The 23,913-nt window shown below is 41.2% G+C and overlaps 1 long non-coding RNA gene across 3 annotated transcripts in view; it reads left to right on the forward strand.

Moving 5' to 3' along the window:
• LOC133364010 (uncharacterized) overlaps window positions 1-23,913 on the forward strand; it is a 179,922-nt gene that overhangs the window by 9,463 nt on the left and 146,546 nt on the right. For all 3 annotated transcript variants that reach the window (XR_009757802.1, XR_009757801.1, XR_009757803.1), the window contains exon 2: window positions 6,176-6,378. This is a non-coding gene — a long non-coding RNA (uncharacterized LOC133364010). The remainder of the gene's footprint in view (window positions 1-6,175; window positions 6,379-23,913) is intronic.

The raw sequence follows: 23,913 nt of genomic DNA on the forward strand, positions 1-23,913 counted from the left end.
AATGCAGGATTTAGTGGCATATTTACTGCAGTTGAGTATAAACATGTATCATGTCAAGTTCCACTATTTACAACAGCAGCAAAGAAATTTCAAGCTAGCTTTTTGTGGATTGGAAAGGTAATTAATTAATCTGAGTAACCAAGGTTACAAAAAATCCACCAAAGAATTTTAAGGATGTATATTTGCATGTTAAATATGAATTGGAAATCATGACCCCTTTGTTTTATGCCTATGTAATGGATTTCACTTAATTTTGTTCATGCAATGACCTGTGGCTACAAGCAATAAATATGGATTTATTTATCTATTTCTGGGTGAAATGGAAATGTCTGACAGAATTCAAAATTTGTAATAGTCATTTTCTACCTGAGTTCTATGAGGACCCAAGATTGTACTTCCGAGCCCAAATACATGACCTCAGCCATATCTTTAAATCCTATGAACACATCTTTGAATATTAATCCCATTCAGCTTTGTGGGATTTCCCTTTGGGTACACATGCTTAAGGTATGGCTGCATGTTGCCGACATTTGTCAACTGTTTAATGTATTACTATAAATAATGCCTTCTTGTATCTTGTTCCAAAACTTCCCTTTAATTTTGCTGTTGAAGTGGTGGTTCAGGAAAGCCTAGAATGGAGCCATAGATGTTATCTGTCAACTTAATTAAATAACACTGCACTTTAGATTATTATCAGCCTAAGCAACATTTATATGTGCCAATCTACAATGGTTTATTTTATTTTGTTGATCTCTGCCATCGCTTCCCAGGTGAAAAGGTCATTATTATTATTTTTTAAAAAAACTTCATTTGATGTAGGGTCTTTTTTTTATTTAAAAAAAAACATACCCTAAGGAGAAGGAGCAGGGAAAAGTACAGAAGGCTGTCTCACAAATGCATGTAGATCCTTGATTCTTGTCCACTCAGAAATAGGGGCCCTCCAGAGTAGTGGGATTTTTTGCAGGTGTATTCCTACACATGGTTGCTGATGCAATAATAGTGCATTAGTGATGGATTTATATGGTCCTCACATCATTCCACTTTATTAGTTGTTCTGTGATGCTTCCCTGATGTTATTGCATTATTGTCCTCTGGAGGGGCACTCTTACACTGTAATGCAACAAAAGCAGGAGCAAAACCAAAACAAAACCCAGAATTTTTGTGGTATAAAAAGTTGCAAGATTTTAGCAGGAAGTTATAGGGCATGCACTGATCGGACACTGAGAATTATTTCTGTCCCCAAACTTTTGCAGGCCCATTTTTAAAAAAACAGGATTATGGAGCTGTCCTGATACCATCATGAGCACATGGAGGGGCCTCATGTTCAAACATACATGTCACTTGACAACTGCAACACCAAGCAGTGATTGCCATGCATGTGTGATTGAACAGTCACAAATATAACACCACAGATGGAACTTGCATATCACTTCATATCAGCTCAACGCAATGATCTTTGATGGAGTTGGTTAAGCTGCCAAGTCATCAACAGCACAGTAGTCAACTGTATATAAATTAAGCAATCCACATGCATTGTGGATTGGCAGCAACTGCGCTGAAAAAAACTGTGGTATATGTCGTGGGCAAGCTCTGTCTGTGATGTTGTATCTTTCAAACCCCATTTACATTACACAAATCGCCCCTAAATATATTATCAAGGGATAAATATGCATGCATGAATCAACATGGAGAAACCAAGGAAGGTCGTTTCATCCTGTGGCAGGGGTGGGGACATTAGTTAATGGAAAACTGCAATGGAACACAAGGTCAAGGAAATACAGCACAAAATAAATTTATTCTTGAAATCATCTCTGCACAACTCAGGAGTCTCTGTTATGCTAGTCAGAAAGCAGAGCACACTGACTTATGCTTTTGGAAATAGGTACATTACTAAAAGATTATTATATTAACACATCCATGAAAGAGCATGATGTCTAGAAGTTATGGGAGGTCCAATTACTGTTTTCTCCCAGAGAAAAATGGTTGTCTACATTTTGTGATATATATATATATACTGTATATATCTTATTTACTTAAAAGCATTTGTATACCACTTTATTTCAATAATGGTGGAATTTTCTTTTTTTTATCATTAATTTTTATTCAAAGTTTCAAAAAACAAAACAAAACAAAACAAGAAAAACAAATTAATAACTAATACAATACAATAAAATGTTGACTTCCGATTTGTCGCAGATCAGTTATAAGTCTATAGTATATAACAAACCTGTCTCTTAATATATTACAAAATCACTTTCCTCCAGTAGTTATCTTAATTAATCATCAAATCTCATTAACATCACTTTATTCTTTCCGCAAAAAGTCAAAGAGAGGTTTCCAGTCCTTGAGAAATATATCCATCGATTTTTCTCCAAATAAACATGTCGATTAATCCATCTCATCAAGTCTGCTAGGTCCAGTAGTTTCAATAGCCATTCTTCCATTATCAGTGTTAATTCCATCTTCCATCTTCCATCCTTGCATCCATAATGATCTTGCTGTCATAGTCGTAGTCATATAATAAGAGTCTAATGGGAATTTCCTTCCTCACAAATATTTCCTTGCCATCAATTCTGAATGTGCTACTGAAATGTTGTTGTAAAGTCATATCCCTGTTCCTCTTTTTTACGAAATGCACTAGCACATCTCTTGAGAGTTTTTCCATTGTCACATATCTGTAATTAATTCTATAGATTTTCTCTATTTCAAGCTCCATCACATCATTCCAGTCCAGAAATTTTTTTGAAACATTGATAGCTTTATCTCTGATATCTTCATCAATTTCTTCAGGGTCAACGCTGAATTCCAAACAGTAATCTTTATCTCTAAGGTCCATAAACTCCAAATCTTTTTCCAGTTCCACATTTGATATATCTGTTCCAATCTCCAGGACTTACGCTGTTCATACAGGGACTGTTGATAACGTCCGGTTAGCATAGCGTTTGGCATTGTTTGAAATCTCAGTGCTGTTAAGGCATATCGTAACTGTAGCGGGAATTGACTCATTAAATAATTTGCCATTTTATGAAGTCGATACCACCTGGAAAATTTGGAGTTTGAAATTGTCATTCTGTCTAACCACGCGCTGTGTCTCACAATATGGTCTTGGATATTAAACCTATAAAGAGCCGAAATTGAGTGTGTCGGAATATGATAATACGAATAAACCGTCTGGAATTTTTGGATCCAGTGGGGGTCTGTTAATACCGCTTCAAGGCAGCTTCTTGCCAAACTCCTTGAGGGCGAGTGTGCCAGGGTTGCCGAATATCGTAGTAAGAGTACATGTGTTCGGGCCAAAACCGGAGGTAGGCCAGTTTCAGCTCTCAAATGTGCTGCAGGTGTGCCGGGGGGCAGATGTAAAAGGCGTCTAAGGAAGTTATTTTGGATAACTTCTAGTGAGGAAAGTGTATAACTTGACCATCCCCAAACTGCCGCCCCATAAATGATCTGTGGTAAGATCTTGCTTTGATAGATTTTTAGGGCGGGAGCCACCAAATATCCCCCTGCCGTCCTGTAAAATTTGAGTAATGTCCCTATCGCACTAGCTGCCGTTAATTTGATAGCGGAGATGTGACTTTTCCAAGCTAAAGTGTCTTGGAAGTGAATTCCCAGATACTTGAAAGAGCGACATTGCTCTGTCGGCTGGGATCCAATGGACCATTTGTGTTTTCGAAAATTTTTACCGAAAACCATTATCTTTGTTTTCCTGTAGTTGATTTGAAGGCCCTCATTTTTACAAAAGGAGTTTAGATTTACCAATAGCCTTCTTAGACCAATAGGAGTGAGAGAAAGGAGGGTCATGTCATCTGCGTAAAGTAACGTGGAAATCTTCTTATTTCCAGCAGATGGAGGAAAAAATTTTGGGCCTTGCAGTTCGGGTATTATATCATTCAAATATAGGTTAAATAAAATGGGCGCCAATAGGCAACCTTGTTTGACTCCTTTTTTGACTTTTATCGGGTCAGTCAAGTAGTTACCTACTCTAATTTTAAGAGTGTTGTTAGAATACATTTCCTTAATTAGGTAAAGAAGATGTTTGTCGATGTTAGTTCGAGCCAACTTGGACCATAGATGGTCTCTGTCAATTGAGTCAAACGCCGCAGCTAAATCTACAAAAGCGGCGTAAAGATGTTTAGTAGGGCCCATCACAGACTGTCTAGCCAGAACGTAAAGAGTAGCGCAGTGGTCTATGGTCGATTGGCCTTTCCAAAATCCTACTTGTTCTGGAAAAATGATAGAGTTTTCTGCTTCCCATTCTTCCAGTTTTAGGAGGAGGTACTTGCTATATAGATTTGCCCCTATATCTAACAGACTGATGGGCTGGTAGTTATTTGGATCGTCTTTCTTCCCTTTTATATAAATGGGGATAACTATACTTTGTTTCCAGCCTTCTGGCATTATACCTGTATTATTGATCTTGGTAAAAAGTTTAGCCAGAATAGGGACCCACCAGTCAGGGAGATCTAAAAAGAGTTCAGGTGGGAGCATATCTTCTCCCGGGGCCTTTCCCTTTTTTAGTGAGGAAATGAGAGTTCTGACATTTGATGATGTTACCGGAGGCCAGTAAGGATCATTGATCTCGGTGTCTATTGAGCGTAAGATGTTAGATTCACCCATAATGGTGTATAGTTTTGAAAAATGTTCCTGCCACACTGAGGGAGAGATTTGGCTAGATGCGAATTGGGTGTAGGACTCGGACCCAGAAGTTATCATAGACCAAAACAGACGGTCGTTGCCCTCCAACCAAGCTTGGTGGAGTCGCTGCCATTGGGTTCTTGCATGTAATGCCTTTTTTTGTCTGATTAGTGTTTTATATGAAGAGCGCATCTTAATAAGTTGGTTATGTCTGAGGGTGTTTGGGGCCCTTATCGTGTTACATGAAAATCTGATAAGTTGACATTTAGCTACTTTGCATTCGTTGTCAAACCAAGTCTCCCTCCTAGAGCACGCGGTATTTAGAGAAGCTTTTCTAGTTAGCATAGGTTTGAGCAGAGCTGTTATCTGTTGATAGGCCTTAATAGGGTCTATTTTCAAGTCAATTACTGCTTGCCTAACTTCAGTTAAACTGGTGTTCTCGAGTAATTGTAGAGTAGAAAGTTGTAAATTTGGAGACCAGCGTACTCTGTGGTCCGCTACCTGAAGGTCTACCAAGGACGGTAAAGCCGGGAGGTTCAGCTAATGACTCAATTTTAAAATCGTTAACGATGGAAAATGGTCGCTCTCGATTCTATCTAATACCAGAAGACTGTGGACCCTTGAGATTACTGAGTTTGAGACCAGCGTGAAATCTATCACGCTGGCTCCATGATTAGAGAAATATGTAATGGGGCCATTGGTTTGATCTAAGTATGACCCGTGTAGGCAAAATAACTGATGTGCGAAGATTAACTCCATCAGCCTCAAACCTTGATTATTTAGTATCTGATCTTGGGAGATCCTGGCCCCTAAAAGGAAAGGGCTGGTTGGACCGTGATTTGTAGAAGGGCCATCTAGACAGCCAGAACCTAACCGGGAATTGAAATCCCCACAGAGGATCACCTTAGAAGTGGGATATTGATGTTCCAATAGGGTTAGAAACTCTGATAATTGGTCCCAGATATTGTTAGGTGTTAGAGACCTAGCCACATGTGGAGGAAAGTAAATATTTATAATAATGAAAGCACCCAAAAGGGGGCTAGTAAACCTCAGGCCTTGGATAAAGTGATCACATGGAGGTGCTAAGGTTTGAATATCTACCGGAAAATAATCTGAAATAAACATACATAAACCACCGCTGCCTCTGCCATACATATTTTGTTTAACCGCAGGAATAGAAAAAGTCCGAAAACCCGGTAGAAGGATCGGTGTATCATTTGTTATCCAGGTTTCTTGGAGGCAGATGATCTTAAATTGATGTAAAAAAGAGTATAAATCCTCTTTACTGTCTTTATTTTTCCAGCCCTTGATGTTCCAGGAGAGGATTTGAAGTTGTCAGTCTGTCCCCAATGATTCTGTCTGCGCCGATGATATGGGGGGCCAGATGTGCGTGGGGTTTGTATGATGAGGCCGCCTCTGCACATTCATGGATAGTTGAGAGTTGTAATGACAGTTGGACTAATCTGTCTAGTATTTTATTCCGTTCATTCCCAGGAAAAAGGCCAAAAGACTGTAATAAAGACTGTTCTTCCTCCTCCAGGGAGCCGTCGAGCGGACCCTCCAGCCGCATAGGGACCTCCAGCGGATGGCAGCCACGTAACGACAGACGAGTGTTAGCGCCGTTCTCCACCACCACCTCAGTCTCCTGATATAGAGGTCCCAGACCCAAATCGAACATCGGAACCATCATGCCATTTAGTGTCGGGGATATCATCGGAGATGCGTACTCTTCATATAAATTAGGTATGTTCAATTGATGATTTGGCTGTGTATGAGGATTAGAAGTAGTTCCCACTTCTTGGAAATCCAGGTCAATCAAGGGTGTCGCTTCTTGTCAAGCGTGTGTAGTTTGGCTCCTATGAGCATTATCCAGATATTTTATTTTTAGGGCCGGCGGCAGCGCTGTATTTTCAAAAAAACGGAGGATATTTATATCCATTCTGGATAATAGATCTTTATTAAGCCAAATATACTTCGCTGTTTCATGGGATAAAAAGGTAACCACCGCCCGAGCCCTTATGTTGTCGAAATAAAGGTATTCTATTTGCTTGATGTCGTGAGTAAATATTTTCATATTTGAAATTGGTATTATTGTCTTATCTAAAATGTCTATCAGATGATGTTTCCTCTGCAAAGGAGTAATATAGCCCCACGGTTTGGGATAATTTTCAAAGACTAGCTTATTCCTTATCAGTACAAGATTCCATCGGGGATGTAGGGATGAAGCCATTATTTTTTGTTTTGTCTGTGAGATTCGTAAAGTGTCTTGCCATGGGTCCTGTTGAGGAATGTACAACGAGTGAGTTGGTGAGAGAGTATCCGGCGATTTCTCCCCCTCATGTGAACTTGTATCATCAATTGTTTCTGCTTCTTTGAGTACTTTTGAGTGCTTTTTATTTGGATGTTTTGAGTGGGGTATATTTGCTTTAGAGACTCTCGTCTCAGATGGAATTTCTAACAAGTTAAAGAGTCTCTTAAAATTCATCCCAGATTTCTGGGAAGATTTTTGAGTCTTCATATTTTTACTTTTTTTTAGATGGAAAGCCGGGCGTCTTTTTTCTTGGAGGTTTTTTGTTGGTTACGCTTCATAATAGCACCAGACTTTGCCTGGTTCCCCTGTAGGGTAACTGAGTCAGAATTCTGTGTAATGCCGCAGGAAGTGACTAATGTGGTTAATAAGGAGTTACATTCATTCATATAGGCCTTTAGACACTCCAAGTCCGTTGTCAGCATGAGCAGCCAGCCTTTTAGGGGGAAGTCCTTTAATTCGTCCACTGAGAGAAGATGACTAGAGGTTGTAACCTCACACTGAATCTGTGTATTACTGCTAGGCTTTCCCTCCTCAGTTGAGAGAAGGGATTTGTTAATCCGTTGTAAATGTGGAGAGTACGGAATAGCTGTATCTTCATGATGGCAAGTACCACCAGCATAATTTTGTGTGGGGATATCTGGAGGTCTTCCAAGGCTATTTGTTCTTTTATATGATGCCAGGTCTTCAATTGAAGTAGAGTTTTCAGCCAGCGCTAGTTCGTCAGCCAGATTCATGGCTGGCTGATCGTGCTTAGGGTTATAAAACACTCCTTTAAGTGGCAGGTGCCAGTCAGTAGGTGTAGAAGGGGCTAGCCAACTGTCCTTTTCAGGAGAATAAGAAGGGGCAGGAGTAAAAAAGTCTGTTATTTTCTGCTGCCCCTTTAACATAGGATGAGATGTATCAAGTTGTTGTGAGGAGGGAGAGAGACCCGGCCGTGTTTCTTTTAGTTTCATCTTTAACTTATCTTTTCCTGGCAAGCTCTCAGAAGGGGGAGGAAGACCTAAAGCTTTCCTCTCATTCCTTGTAAGCACCATTCTTGGCAATGATGTTTAAGCACAGGAAAAAATATAGTTAAGTGAGTTGATTCAAGCTGCCGGAGACAAACACTCGTCGGCACAAGACCGCTTTGTAATTGCTGTTCCTTTATCCTTTGGCTCTTTGTCTTCAATTTAAAAAAAAAAGAGCTCCAGAACTAGAAATGAAACTAAAACTGGAGTAGTTAGTTAAGAGGAATGAATAGGAAAATAGATAAGTAAGATACAAACTGAGCCAAAAGAAAGTCTCGCCTGTTCCAACCGGAACCGGAACCCAGACTCCATAATATAATACTCAAAAGTTCATATAAATCAAAATTTTTCTCCTCAGATTAGATATCTCTCCTCTGTTTGTATCTTTATAATGCTCAATTCCAGGCCAGCTTTTTGCAATAAAAACAAAGATAAGCTATTTCGATTTCCTTCCGCCTTAATTCCGTGTATAAAAGAGAAAAGTTATAACTCACCCAGGGATTCTTTACTGCTGATTCTTTTAACAAATCTCTTTTACTGCAGCAATTTAAGCCAAATGATAAGGATAGATAGAAGAATGCTTGCCTGTTAAAATCTGTTTTTCTTTGAAGAAAAGAAAAACATCTTGCTTAATCAGTTTGAGCTTGCTTGAAATTCCCTGGCTCCGTCCGACGTTGCTGGCTGGTCCTTCGTTCATAGGCAATCCTAATGAATTCAAGTCCCCCAACAAACACAACGAAGCTTGTGGATGATCTCTTCGTTTCTCCCTTGCCTGGGAGAAAGTTTTTACCAGTCAAAAAAACCTTTTGACTGGTTTTAAAACTGAAAAAGCTTCCTCTGAGACGAGCTCTCATCTCAGAGGCAGGCACAAGCGAAGCAATCCTTCCCGGAAGCCCAATAATGGTGGAATTTTCAAACAGATTAATAGCTGCTTTGAATATAAGTAATAGAAAGTCAGGGTATGTATGTACGAATAAATGGCTAATAATGATGCACATTGAACTGGAGAGATACATCTCATGGGGATGTATATCCCAATCTGGGGTCACTTAACCACATGCCAGAGAGCATAATGAGATCTGGACCTGCATTTCCAGCCTTGGAAATGCCAGTCTCAGGGATCATAATGTTCATCACAAATATTTTAATCTGAGCAGGAGAATAATCCCCTCCATAACCTTTACTACTAACCCAGCCTGTCCCTAATCACCTATCAATCTTGAAAGCCACTCCCCTTTCCATTTACCAATGGAACATCCCTTGGGCAAAACCACCCATCCACTCAGAAAGGGCCAGAGAAAACATAGCTACCTTTGCTAATGCTGAGAAAGGTCACAAAAAAGTCAGGCATAAGGGGTGGTGAAAGGTCTGAAGCATAAAGCCTGGAAGAAGCTAGCATGAATGGCCTCTGTTGTGCCACACTAGCCAATAAAGAGGCTGAAAAGGCGGCAGAGCCAGCTAAAATAGCTGACTACATCCCCATACATCAATGTTAGGATATCTTTTTGCAAGAGCCCCTGTCTAACAAAGTTGTTAAGAAAATAAGAGCCCTGCTGCTTCAGGCTAAAGGCCCATCTAGTCTAACTTCCTGTTCTCACTGTGGCCAACCGAATGCTTTTGGGAAGCCAAACCGCATGTGTGAGAATGTGGAGAAGCAACATTTTGTCACATGTAATGGCTCCAGAATATGGGAGGGGAGAGACATCCCCATCCACAATAGGTACTTGTCAAGCTCAGGAAGCACTGTGTTGGTCATGATTCCCCACTGCATATACATGTGGAGACAAACACATGCTCCCTAGTATGTAATGTCTGAAGCGACCCTAATGTGCTAGCTTTGGTTCTTTAGACAGCATTTAGCAAAATTGCTTTTTAATTTATGTTGGCAGTCAGAAAAACACACTGAATGGCACTCCAGTTGTTTTTCCTTCTTGGTATGTAGCCAGAGAGCAGTGGGATGGACATTTTGGGATATAAGCTAGGCAGGCAGGAAACATCAGCAGGAAATGCTTTCAACAGGTACAGCAGAAGAATCTGTATAGTCTACAAGACAAAGAAAACCCACAGCAACAGACAGGATGTTGCTCATTTTTTAATGGCATTTATTCTTAGGGTTATATGTGCGATTTAAAAAGGAGGTCCCGCTGTGCAACATTTCTTTTCATTTTTTATAATCCTATTTTGTTTTAATTAATGAGTGGCAAAAAATGCCTTCCTTCTCCTTCGCTCAAAGTACATTGTTTAAAAATAGATGGAAACCATCATACTGCGACCATTGATTTATGTGCTCAGGCCTGGTGATTTAGAACAAATCTGAGAATTAACTAAAAGCATATTGGTAGTACAGCACTCTTTGGATTGTCCCACTTCAAGATGCTCATAGGGGAAATCACATATTTGCATGACATGTCTACCCAAACCTTCCTGCATATTCAAAGTTATCATGTCAGGGTAATGGTAAGCTGGACTCAGGCAATAGCGTCCAGATTAAATGTTTTAATTGATTTTCACTTTGTATTTTCTGAGATGAAGAGAACCTCTTGTTGTTGACTTTAACCATTAGACTGTAGGAAGGAATTTGATTTTTTAAATAAAGGTGGGGATGTAGAAATTGCTATTGTTTGTTGTGATCCATCTCAAAAGTCTATGTCTTAAAGAAGGTGTTGGCTGCAAGTTTCGGCTAAAGCAAATGTGAGATCAATTTGGTGCTTTATGACTCAGGCAAAGAATCAGATGAATTTCAAGGATGACTTTTGACTTTTTTCAGAAAGGGCTTCATTCATCATTGCTGTCCTTAGCAAATTAAAATGTTGTCATTCAGACTTGCTTTTTATCATATGCCAAGCAGCATAATAATACCACATTGACAATGAAGCCCTATATATGTTTACGTATAAGGAGGCCCCTTTAAGATTCAGTGTGATTTACTGCCAGGTAATTGTGTACAGCAGCCTTTTCCAACCTTTGGGTCCCCAGATGTTGATGGACTACAGTTCCCATCAGCCCCAGTCAGCATGGCCAATTGTCAGCAATTATGGGAACTGTAGTAGGCTGGGAAAGGCTAGTGACTGAAGGCAAAATATCAAAAATTAATACTTTTCTTTTTCATTTCCATGTGTAGAGCAGGTGGGCATAGCATGTATAAACAGCCTCAGAGGCCAAATGGGGAGGCCTGGTGGGTCTAATTAGGACCACAAGGTGGAGATTTCCCACTGCTGATTAGGGATGGTATAGAATATTTGCAAAATTGGATTTGGTATCGAATTCTGAGATAATCCGCAAGTTCGTCTCGTCGTCAAACAGGCTCCCACTCTTTGCATGCATTCACGGCTGTTAGTGACACCATAATTTTTTAAGAATCCATGGTGAGAATTATGCAATTATTTATGTAATTATTTTTGTAATCTGCTGCTGCTGTATTCATTATATAAATATACAGCAACATAAGGAATAATGAAAATTACATAATTTTTCAGAAAAAATAACAATAAAAGGAAGAACCAGGGATAGCTAGCGAACACAATTGATAGTGAGTAGGATCTGGCAGCTCATTTGACAAATTAAAAAATGGAATCAAATAGCAAACCCCCCTCCTTAATGCTGATATAGGGTACACAAACAACATACACTGAAAGCCCATTGAAAGCCTATTATTCCCCCCAAAGAATCCTGGGGATTGAAGTTTACTCCTCACAGAGCTTCATAGATCCATATACTACAACATACATATTTTAAAAATTCAAGAAGTGCATGAAAATTTATTTTTCCAACTTTCAAATGTATGCATGCTGAGATTGTGTCCAACAGTAGACTTCTATGGTAGATGTTGCAGTTATTCCAGTGGGTATGCTTATGTGGTTATCTAGGGCAGTACTGTACAAGGGGTGGCACTGAATGAGCCGTGGGTTTGTGAGCAGCTTAATAGTTTGATCCTAACATAGTCATGGCCTGGATACTTGTGAATAGCAGAAGAGTGGAAGTAAGCCCAAACTGTTCCAGAGGATCAAGGCACAAGGTGAGAGGAAGTCTTCACTGGTGCCTAACATCCAGCTGTGGGGCCAATGTGGGATGGAGAAAGGGGCTGAAAGACCCAGGACATTTCAGGATGCAGTGCAGGAAGGGAAGAATACTGCAATATTGTACTAGGGCATCATAATGATGAAGACTACTACAATACAGCAGAATGTACCTGTCTCCCTTTTTCTCCACTTGTGTGAGACTCCAGTAGGGAATTTTGCTAATCTGGTCCAATGTTTTCTCTCTTTCCTCAAATTCATACAGATTCAAAATATGCAAAACATTTCTGATAAATTTTGCTAGTCTAATTTGAAGCGCTTTCACTTTAGATAAAGGTCGGAAGCAGCTCTCATATTTAACAGAAGAGTTTTTTGTTGATAGTTTTCAGTATAGTGTTTTCCTTCTGTTACCTGTTTATACTCCTTGTTCAGTTACATTCTCTTGACACACAGTTTCTGAAAATGTTTACTATTATGATATGCAGTGTGTTCAGCTCCATCATATTTTGATCCTTAGTTTTTTGTTATCAAGTATGACAGGTACTGTATGTAATATATTTTATTTCCCTTCAGGTTGTAACACTCTGCATATATACTTATATATGGGATTTGCTTACAGAACAGATTATAACAGAGAAGGGACAAAAGCGAGTCAAGTGGAAATACAATTCTCTTGTCATTAATAGTTTACTATTTCCTTTTTTATGACATCAAAATAAATTTTTCACGCATCTCTTTCTCAAGACAATTTGCATTTTCCCCAAAACAATTTCCTCTGAGAACTTCAAGAACAAATGGAAAGGTTTTCTTTACTTTTTTCTTTTCCAACTAATATTGTATCTCTGTGTTCCCATACTGAATTGCATCCTTTGGTAGAATTTGATCAGAAGCTACTAGGCTTGAACTCAAGATGCTTCGGCATCTAAGAGCTGTAGCCACATCTTTAGTGATCCATAGTCCTACACCTCTTACCTCAAGCTCATAGTTAGGGGAGTACAAACGCTTTGCTTAAAAGTAAACAGCATTTCTCATTTGCATGTGTTAATGATGTGGTTTTCAAAAGGTGTTCCACTGAAGGGACCTCTAGGGCTGATTTCAACAAGGGAGATATTTACATCTCTCCCACAAAATTTAAGGGACTGTCAAACTAAGGAGACAAGCCATTAAACATTTGGGTTCAATTCTAGTCACGTTCAGATGCAGCTGACGGTATTCTGTTTTGATTCTGATTCAAGCCTAGAAAGCTTCAGTAACTGGTTCAGTACATGTCCAAAACTGGTCAGTTCTGGCTCATATAAGATACTGATTATTCAAACTAGAGTGTCCCCCATAAAAACAGTTAGAACACCCAAGGCTAAACTTGTAGTGTGTGTTTAATTTGTACTCTTTATAATTACAATTGATTTTACCCTTAATCTGCAGGGCTAGGTATCCAGAGCTGATCCAAGACATTTTGCTTCCTGGGGCAAAGGACAAAATTGTTCCTCATCATTCCATGTACAGAAGCCAATATGGCACACACAGCTCTGTCCTCCAGCGCCTCACCACTGCTTCACACACCTGAGCTTTTACCACCTCTAAGGCCTTTCTTTGCCTAATGGCCCTGGGGTCCTACTGGGAGGAAAGATGGGATATAAATTTAATAAATAAATAATAATAATAAATAATGGGAGGGTAAGATCCTCCGTGGCGCAGAGTGGTAAGCGGTGGTAACGCAACCAAAGCTCTGCTCACGGCCGGAGTTCAATTCCAACGGAAGGAGGAAGTCGAATCTCCACTAAAAGGGGTCGAGGTCCACTCAGCCTCCCGTCCATCCATGGTTGGTAAAATGAGTACCCAGCAAATGCTGGGGGGTAAAGAAAGGCCGGGGAAGGAACTGGCAATCCCACCCCATATATACGGTCTGCCTAGTAAACGTCCCAAGACATCACCCTAAGAGTCGGAAACAACTCGCACTACAAGTGCGGTGACACCTTTACCTTTAAGTCCCGCACACCTGTCACAGGTGCCTTCTAGACCAAATAGCTGATTGTAACAGGAGTTTTAATACAAAATTACATACATGATCAGAAGCATGGATCGATGAAGCTCATCCAGAACAGGACATATTGTTTGGTCCCTGCCATTTATTGGGAAGAGGGTACAAAGAATGTTCAGCATGTTCTCTGAGGGATTAGGTCTGTTTGATGCTTGGTGTTTCCCAGCCCTTTAAGAAAACAGAGACTAGAAGCCAAGTTTTACACAAAATGTATAATATCCTCTACAATATTAGTTTTACACACTTATGATTCGTTCTTGTTGGGTCCAAGAGAGAGATCCTGTTAGTTTTCCTTGATCTCTCTGCAGCCTTTGATACCACCCAATGATGGGTAAGTAATTTTTAACATAAATCTGCATGCAAATCCATGGAAGTTAATCGATAGTAGTGATTGTAATTACAAAGATAATTACACAAAATTGGGGGGATATTTAAAATAATTTTTTTTAAAAAGCCCTGCAGATTACAAACATGGTCCACTGCAAGAAATCAGTACCGGTCTGAAAAGACAGCGGACTGTCCAATTCAGCTACAATCTGGTACTAAGTCTGATTTAGCAGATATTCTTTCCTATCCCTAATGGGGACAGCAATGATTTACTTGTACATGATTTACTGGAAGTAATGGAACATCATTAAGTATTATTGCTCCAGACCCAGAGGGACTTGCTGTATTTGCTTTCAAGGTGCATGGGAGGAAGGATCCCCAAGTGCTGCCACTCCAGACTATGGGCAACTACATTACCTATTAAAAAATTTTTTAATAAAAAATATTATAGAGCAACAGAGGCAGACCACCTTGTAAAGGAATCTGCAGGACTGCGGGTTCAGATTCTGAAGTGGACCTGTGATCTTATCTGGGTCATGATCTGTCTGGATCAAATCAAGTGAGTCCATTTTGGAACCCAAGTTTGCCAGATATCTCCCTCATCCCTAGATGGAAGTGCTGGAAGAGGGCCTATAAACTGAAACTGAAACCTGATGACATGGAGGCACTGTGGATAGATTGCTCTTGGGTTCAGGGAATTGGTGTTCGACCTGTTCTGGATGGGGTTGAGGACCACAGAAGAGAGCAGGTTGCAAGTCACTAGAAGTCCATCCAAGTAGCCTGAGTTGCATGGAGTGCCTCTTACCACCTTTGACTAGTTCACTAGCTGTTCTGTATGAGGATAGTTTGGCCATGATGATCCATGCTCTAGTAATCTGTCAGATTACTTTAAAACTAAAGTTTCAACTAAGTACAGAATACGGCTACCAAGCTTTTGACTGGTATGGTCCAGTATATGTATATCATGCCAGTTTTAAAAGAACCTCATTCACTGCCTGTTCACTCCCAGACTATATTCAAGGTGCTTGTACTTACCTTTAAAGCTCTACATAGCTTGAGATCCAAATACATGGCAGAATGCCTGCTCCTGTGATTTAGGATCTTCTGCTGAAGCCTTTCTCCATAGACCTCTGCTATTGGAGGAACATTATTTAGCTTCAAGTGAGAGGGCTTTCCCAGCAGTGGTGCCCTGTGGGGGAATGTTCTCCCTGGGAGGGCAATTCACATGACACCAGTATTTGTATCTGTGGTAAGCATTTTAATCTGTGCAAATTTTAATTTATTTTTAAAAGATTTTATTTGCTGTTTTGTTTCTTTTATTCTGTTTATTTTTATTGCACTTGTCCTAATCCATTGTGATTTTTACCACCAGGAGGAAGTAATATTCTAAGCGAGATAGAAACTGGTAGGAATAGGCAAGGTCAGGACACTGGGTAAGGACCAAGGTGCAGAGGTATTTCAGTATGGTAAAAACCACAATGAGCTATCCTGCAGCCGAGCAAGTTGGCTCATCACTTGCCTGGAGCAACTGCCAGAGCTTTATAGTCTGGGTTAAGTAGTTAACATTAAATCCCCACTGCATCTCACCTGATAAAGGACCAGTGCCTTTTTCTGCAGTGATTGGCTTCTTCTAGGCAGCAGTGGTTCAAGCTGTAGGGATTTCTTTGGGGGAAGCTCCTCAGATCTTTCCCCATGCTCAGAGGGCTCTGTGTCCCTGTCATCAGAGCCAGGTGACAGAGGTGTCTCCTTGGGGTTCAGGGGACAAGTTGTGAGCTCCAGTGCCACTCGATCCATGTAGAAAGAACTAGGGAGTGCATCCATCTCCTTATTTGGGGGTACTGTTGTAAGAGGACTCTGCACCTGAAGATTGCTGGTCTGGGGCCATGGCAGTATTTATTGTTTTATTGTATTAATGTAGTACAATTCCCTGAAACCCAAACTGAAGGGTGGTGTATTAAAATTTTAAATAAATAAATCTCAAATCAATGTTTCAACTAATTTTTTAAAATAAGTAAATCCCCATATGAGGAAAGATTATTCCAATATGACAAAAGATAACTTTTGGGGCATTTTAGTTTCAAGAAAGGGTGAGGAAGAGGTGATATGATACATGTATACAATTATGCATGGTGTGGAGAAAGTCACAATACTAGAACTTGGGGGCATCCAATGAAGTACTTTTTACTATCCAAAGTACTGTAGTGTAGCGCCAATGGACCAGCGGAACCAGAAGTCCAGTAGCTTGTTAACTTGTTTATTTGTGCCTGCTGCCGAACGAAATACCAGACCACCAGCCGAGACTTCAAGAAGAGAAACTTTACTGTTTCATTAGGCGGTTTATGACACCGTGCTCCGTCTCTCTCCAACTACAACACATTCCTATTACCCCCACACCATTGTGTGCTCACCCAAGCTTGTTATAGCTGAGCCTCTGATCTGCTACAGCTGCAGACTGACCTTGGGTGTTTCCTTCAATTACATTCTTAACCCTTGCACTGTCTGTACTGGAACTGGCTGTGTTGCTCACCGAAGCAAGTACTTCTTCACAGTGGAATTCGCTCCCACAAGAGGCAATGATGGCCACCAACCTGGATGGCTTAACCATGCAAACCCAGCAAAAACAACAACATGGGCCATCTTTGGGGTATATTTGTATCTCAATGAGATTTCCAGTGGAAGGATGGGATAACTATGCCCCCCAAAGACCATTTTTTCTGTGTTGTCAGCACAAGTGTGCTTGACAATACTAAAGCACCTTGAGCCAGAAAACACTTATTCAGAGGAGGTAGATTTTTTTTTGTGAGCTGGCTCCTTCTCCATGCATATTGCATAAACAACACAATTTGCCTCCAGGGCTTTTTGGTGTGATATATTTGGATCTCAGTGGTTTCTGTTTCTGAAAGGAAAATGATACATGCTAACTGGCTAAAATTTGGGGATTTTGAATGGGTGACAGTTTGTGACAATGTCCTAGAAAGATAGCCCTGTAGGTCTACTCATGTGTAAATTATACAATAAAAGTGTGTCTGAGGCAGACATTTGCCCCCGGAGCTTTTTGCTGGGGTATATTCGGACCCCAGCACTTTTTTTGTTGTACAGGTTAAAATTTCTGACAATATCCTAGAAGACCATCCCTGTAGGTCTGCTCATGTGTAAATTACACAATGAAAAGTGCACCTGGGGTCAAAATGTACCCCAAAAGTCAGCACAAGGGTTAACTATCAATGGCTACTAGCCACAGTGCAGCCTAAGCTCTGCTCATGGCCGGAGTTCGATTCCAACGGAATGAGGAAGTTGAATCTCCACTAAAAGGGGTCAAGGTCCACTCAGTCTTCCATCCATCCGTGGTCGGTAAAATGAGTACCCGGCATATGCTGGGGGGTAAAGAAAGGCCGGGGAAGGAACTGGCAATCCCACCCCATATATACGGTCTGCCTTGTAAACATTGCAAGACGTCACCCTTAGAGTCGGAAATGACTCGCACTATAAGTACGGTGACACCTTTACCTTTATTATACCTTTAAAGGCCAGTCTCTAAGGATCAAAAGTGGGGACATTGATCCTTCCAGGCCAACAGGCATTTGGTAATTGGCTACTATGCGAACAGGATGCTGGACTGGATGAGCCACTGGCCTGACCCAGCAGGCTGTTCTTATGTTCTTTTGACAGTTTAAGTTTGATTCCAGTTCAGGAAAAAACAAAGGGTGGGGTTTTTTTTAGGTTTGGTTTAATTCCCTGCTTTTAAGTACTTAAATTTGGCTGGATTGTGTCCACAGACAATGAATAGTTCAGGTTCTGAAAATATGCATACAAATGGAAATTATCTCTGTGGACTCATTTTGTCATTTCCAGAAGCTGTATAGAAACCTCAGCATAAATGAGGAACCTTTAATTTTAGTGTTGAAGTCAATAGTTTTGAAGTGACGATTTTCATATATTATGTCACTGTATCCTTTAGCCTTTTCTGCTAGGCACTTAAATTCATGCATTTGAAGTCAATCTTGTACTGAGGTAATGAAGCCGCAACATTTTTTATTATCTGTTATAGTCTAAAGGGAAATGGAAATCTAAGTGGTTCAGACATGGATTCATTATTATATTTTTTCTTACTAAGTAGCTTGATTTACACCCCTCCCCATATTGTACTTACTTGCAGTTGTTGAGTTTGAGAGTAGCTCCTGTTAGTATGAGCATGCCATTCCTTCCTGGAGGATAAATCCTGACTGCTGGTTTATTCCACATTTTCTTTTTTTCAGGCTGAAACCACTAATAGAATTTTTCCTTGGCTTTGTATCCAGAAATAGGTTGTATCAAGTGCACCTTGCATTAAATGCCATTCATAGTCTTTGTCCCCCCATTCAGTACTTGCATACTAACCTCGTAAATATTTTGCTATTGAGGTGCCATTTACAGTAGTTCACAAAGGGGAAGTTCAGAAGAAAATGATTTTGCTTCCTTTTTCCAAGTTTTCCCTGTTTGCAGCAACACCACGGATAAAAAAAATGGCACCAAAGCAGTACATGAGATAGAAGACTAGTTAAATCGCAGTGTTGAAGGGACCTCCTTTCAGATATCGCAGTTCAGTGAATTTTGGAACCTTCCTCCTATGACCTTGAAAATCAGTGTGGTATCTCAGTTCTCAGGGGAGATGGTTCTGGAATGCAGGGTGATATGATAGATGCATTTTTGCCTATGATGTACAAACTCCTCCCACCATAGTCTCTGTAGTGCTATAAAGGGTTGGGCTGAACTGTCTCAAAAGAGAACTTTTAGCCGAAGTCAGGAGGTGATTGGGAGAGACGAAATGTGTTCCACTATACATCCAATTTCAGCATGGATTTTAAAAAGGAAATCCTTTAAAATCTGCACAAAAATTCAAATGTAGGGAAAAAAACTACTCACAAGGCAATCCGAGGGTTACAGCATTGCCTACCTCTGTCTTTAATCCCCCCCTTTAAAAGCATTAGAAAAAGTCTTCGCTCAATGGGCATGCATTTAGATTAGAAAGAGCAAGTTCCTCTGGGAGCCATGGGACTTGATGACATTCTATTCCTCTCAGAGGAAGTTGTAGGGGAAAAAACATTGCTGCCAGTTTTTATATGGGGCAGCCATGTTTTCTTCCATACAACTCCTCCTACAAGTGATGGAATGTTATCAAGTCTCATCACACCCAGATGGACTTGCGCTTTCTAAAATAAATGTGTGCCATCACACTAGCCACTCCAGCCTATGAGCAATTAGAAGACTTTCTAAAGATTTTCAAAAGGATATTTTTAAAAAACAGAGAGACAGAAACAAATACAGGCAGGCCGTTCTGGAGCCCTTGGACAGGTAAGGGGATATGTAGGACAGTGGATTCTGAAGTCAACACCATGATCCAAATTGGGTCATGATCTGCCCAGGTCAGATCATGCGAGTCTGCTCTGCAATCCAAGTTCTGCAGATTCCTCCTTCATCCCTACCTGAGAGTAAGCCCCACTGAGTGTTGTGGAACTTTCTTCTAAATAAATATGCCCAGAATTGCACTGCATGGCTCATTCTGACACTGTAAGCTTCAAGGCAGTTGGGATTGTCTCAGTATGGTGTCACATCAAAAAACAACCCTAGGACGTGTAGAGTACCTGATAGCCGTACATAAGGACATGAGCACACTGGGAAAATTGAATTACCCAGGTCCCTGATGCACAAGACACTGTGATTGAAGTATATAAGGAGCCAGAGAAAGACTGGATGAAGAGCAGGTGCTCACTTAATAATCCAAGGCAGATAAAACCTTTTTGAAGAAACAGTATTCAGTCTGTAACATAGTGAGGATTACAAATTGGATGAGCTCATATTCTGAGGCAGATTAATGCAAATGTCTACAACATTGCTATATCATACTGTCTCTGAAGTCCCTGGTGCAGAAACAAAAACTCTTAAACTTCAGATGGCATAAATTTGGAATAAACAAGTAATGTTCAACTTTTATTTCATTTGTAATTGTCTAGCTTTTGTTCCTTCCGGCAACGTAAGGGAAAACATATAGATCATATTCTGCCATTTGATCAGTAAGAAGTATTGTCTTTCAGAGGAGTGGGATTTGCATACTCCCCTTCCTTGTCAATTATAGTTGTCATTTTGTTCCAACTGAAACAATGGCTATATCAATTTCTTGACTCATGGGGTTTTCCTGGCTCGAGAACAAATTAATGGACCCAGGGCACTTACTGTTCTGGTTTTAGAACATCTTAGTGGGAACTAGACATTAATTTCTTGGCAGGGTGAGCACTTGGCACACATCCTAACTAGAGTGTTAGGTTGATGAATACCGCCTGAGTCCCACACCATCTCATACATTATATGACATCAAGACCAGCCACAGGAGGGACGGGGGAGAAACTGGATTCAGTCAAAATATGAGAACTGAAATACAGCCATCCTTCAAAATTCGCACTTATCCAAAATTTGCAATTCAGTTCTCCAAGCAAACAATGTTTACAAAAATGCATATATTAGAGGGAAATGTGCATACAAATGAATACACTGGTGACAATAACATACAAAATGATTATCGTAGAAGAAATTCTTGCAAAAATGGGTACATTAGTCAAAACTGCATAGAAAAATGTTTTTATTAGGAGAAATTCACAGTGAAATGCTAAAGAGTTTTCCGGAGGATTTTTTTTTTTAAAAAAAGTTTCCACACCTTCCTGTAGAATTGTGGAGAACTGAATTTAAAATTGGAAAAATGAAAAACTGATGGAACCAAAATTGACAGATCCTTCTATCCCTAGCCGCAGCTGATACCAGCTCTCTGGTGAGTAAGAAGAGCCCTGATGGATCTGGCAAAAGGCTTATGCCACTTAATGTAGCATACTTCTTAAGGTGCACTGTGGGGGTGAGGTGGCCTGAGACCTGGGGTATCGTTAGCATTATTTTCCTGTATGGGATTGAGATAAGTGCTTGACAGTACGTTTGATTATGTGCATCTCCTAGGGGAATCTAGTGTGAGATAGTTGGGACCCTGCAAGTTAGCCTCCTCTAGGTGGGAAACAGGGCATGTTGTATATTTGCAATGCCCCAGATGAGAGATGCTGTGGAATGCTGGTGGGAAGAGTTCAGCTGGAGGTTAATTGTTGTGTTGTGCCCTTTCCATGTGTACTGGTTATAACAGGTGTGTGGCTGGGTTTTTGTTTCGCTGAGCACCTGTGACCATCTTCAAGCAAGTGAACTGTAGGCAGAATGTTTCAGGGAGGGGGGGAGAGAAATCTTGAAGGGGCCACAGCAGGATGGCCTATGTCAGTGATCAAGGGAAGGGGCAAGCAGGGCTGGTGGAGGAACATCAGAGGGGGGACTACAGGTGCTTACCCCCTGTACTCCTCACAGAGTTTCCACCCATCCTTGGTACTGCTGAATGCTCTACTACTGTGCCCAGAAGTCTTATTTACTTTACATGCCAGGTTGGTTCACCATAATTCCATGCTAATCCATAATCTAATTGTGGTATGTATTAATGAAACCTGGATGGGGGAGTAGGATGGGCCAGACCTCATCCAGGTCTGCCTGCCTGGGTTTGGTGCAGTACTAAGCCAGACTGGAAGAACAAGGAGGGGTGGTTGCTATGGTCCACTGGAGTTCATTCTCCATCACCAGGAAACCCCTCCTCTGTGGAGCAGGACTGGAAGGCCTGCATCTTGTGCTGGGCCAAAGAGACAAGCTAGGGATGCTGTTGGTGTACTGTCCACCCTGCTGCCCAACAGCTGGTCTGGCAGAGGTCATCTCTAGCCTCTGAAACATATGGTGACTAGCTGTGAGTGGCTTGCAAGACACTTGGAGGACAAAGGCATTCAACTTTGTAATGGCTTAGATGCCACTATGATAGTGAATCCTGTTGATGTGCCTAATACAATATCTGTCCCAGGATTATGGGACCATTTCCAGTTGATGTGGACTGATGATGCAGACAGGATACTTGCAGCAGTGTTTCCAACCACTTCTATTGTGAACCATTGCCTTTCCTGACTGGTTAAAGCTAGCCAGAGCGGGTGACTGGGAGCATGGTGGAGAGGTGCCAGCCACTCCATGAAAATCCCACCCTGGACCCAATTGTGTGTGACAATTATCAGCCAATTGATAATACTCCATTTTGGGGGAAGATGGTGGGAAGAGTGGTAGCGAAGCAACTGCAAGCATTCCTGGATGACACTGATCATCTGGATCCACTTCAATCTGGGTTTAGGCCTAAGTTTAGGCCTGAGTCAGCCTTGGTCACCCTGATGGATGACCTGTACTGGGAGAAGGACAAGGGGAGTGCAAGCCTGTTACCATTAATCAACCTCTCAGCGAATCTCCCCGGATCAACTGTGTGGGATGGGTGTCAGAGAATTACTAAATTACTAAAGTAATTCCATTTCTGTCTGCATGGCCGAGTCCAGGGTGTAGCATTGAGGGAGTGCTCCTTGCCTCCCTGGCACCTGTGCTATGGGATTTTGCAGGGTGCTATTTTGTCTCTAATGTTATTTAACATCTATATGAAGCCCTCGGGAGTGGTCATTGAGTTTGGGAGCATGGTGCCATCAGTATACTGATGACACATAGCTCTACTTCTCCATAACATTTGAATCTGGACCAGTGTCTTATGTAGCGATGGACTGGATGAGGGCCAATGAACCGAGTTTGAATCCTGGGAAGATGGAGCCTCCTTGGGTAAGTGGTTCCTGAAATACCATCCAGTTGCCTGTTGTGCGTGGGATTGTATTCCCTCTAAAGGAGCAGGTACCCAGCTTGGGGGTACTCATGGATACATCTTTGTCATTAGGCCCAAGTGACCTCACTGTCTTGGAGTGCCTTTTACCAGCTTCATCTGGTACGCTATATATGGTTGTATCCAGACCGGGATAACTTGGTCATTGTAGTCCATGCATTGTAACCTCAAGACTGGATTTTTGCAATGCACTCTATGTGGGGCTGCTCTTGAGCCTTGTCCAGAGGCTCCAGGTGGTGTGGAATACAGGGGCTAGACTGCTGATGGGGGCAGACAGCCAACAGCATGCGAGACCTCTGCTTAAACATCTCCACTGGCTGTCCATATGCTACTGGGCCAGGTTCAAGGTTTTTGTGTTGATACAGAAAGCCCAGAACAACTTGGGTCCAAGATGCCATACGGACCACCTGATATCCCAGCCCAATCACTGAGATCATCCAGAGCACTGGTACTTGTCCCCAATGTTACAGAGGCCCAACTGGCCTCAACCAGAAGTCAAACATTTAGCATTGCCGGCCCTGTGCTATGTAATACTCTGTTAGCAGAGATTCTGCTTTTGAGGTTCCTATGGACATTTGGTTGGCCACTATGAGGACTTTGCCCTGATCCAGCAGGGCTCTTAGGATCTTAAACTGAGTTTGTGGGCTTCCTAGCCAGCCACTGGGATGCAGAACAAGCAGTGCTGTTCTTATATTTTCATGCACCCCCCCCCCAAAAAAATAGGACCATAGATCAATCATCAGAATTTTTATAGGAGTAAAGAAGGGCCCACGAGAACCATGTTGTTTTTAATTACTGAGCCATCACCGATTCTTTGTTGCCACAACTTCTTC

The sequence above is a fragment of the Rhineura floridana genome, chromosome 9 (genome assembly GCF_030035675.1).
Source record: "Rhineura floridana isolate rRhiFlo1 chromosome 9, rRhiFlo1.hap2, whole genome shotgun sequence".
NCBI classification, from domain to species: Eukaryota; Metazoa; Chordata; class Lepidosauria; order Squamata; family Rhineuridae; genus Rhineura; species Rhineura floridana.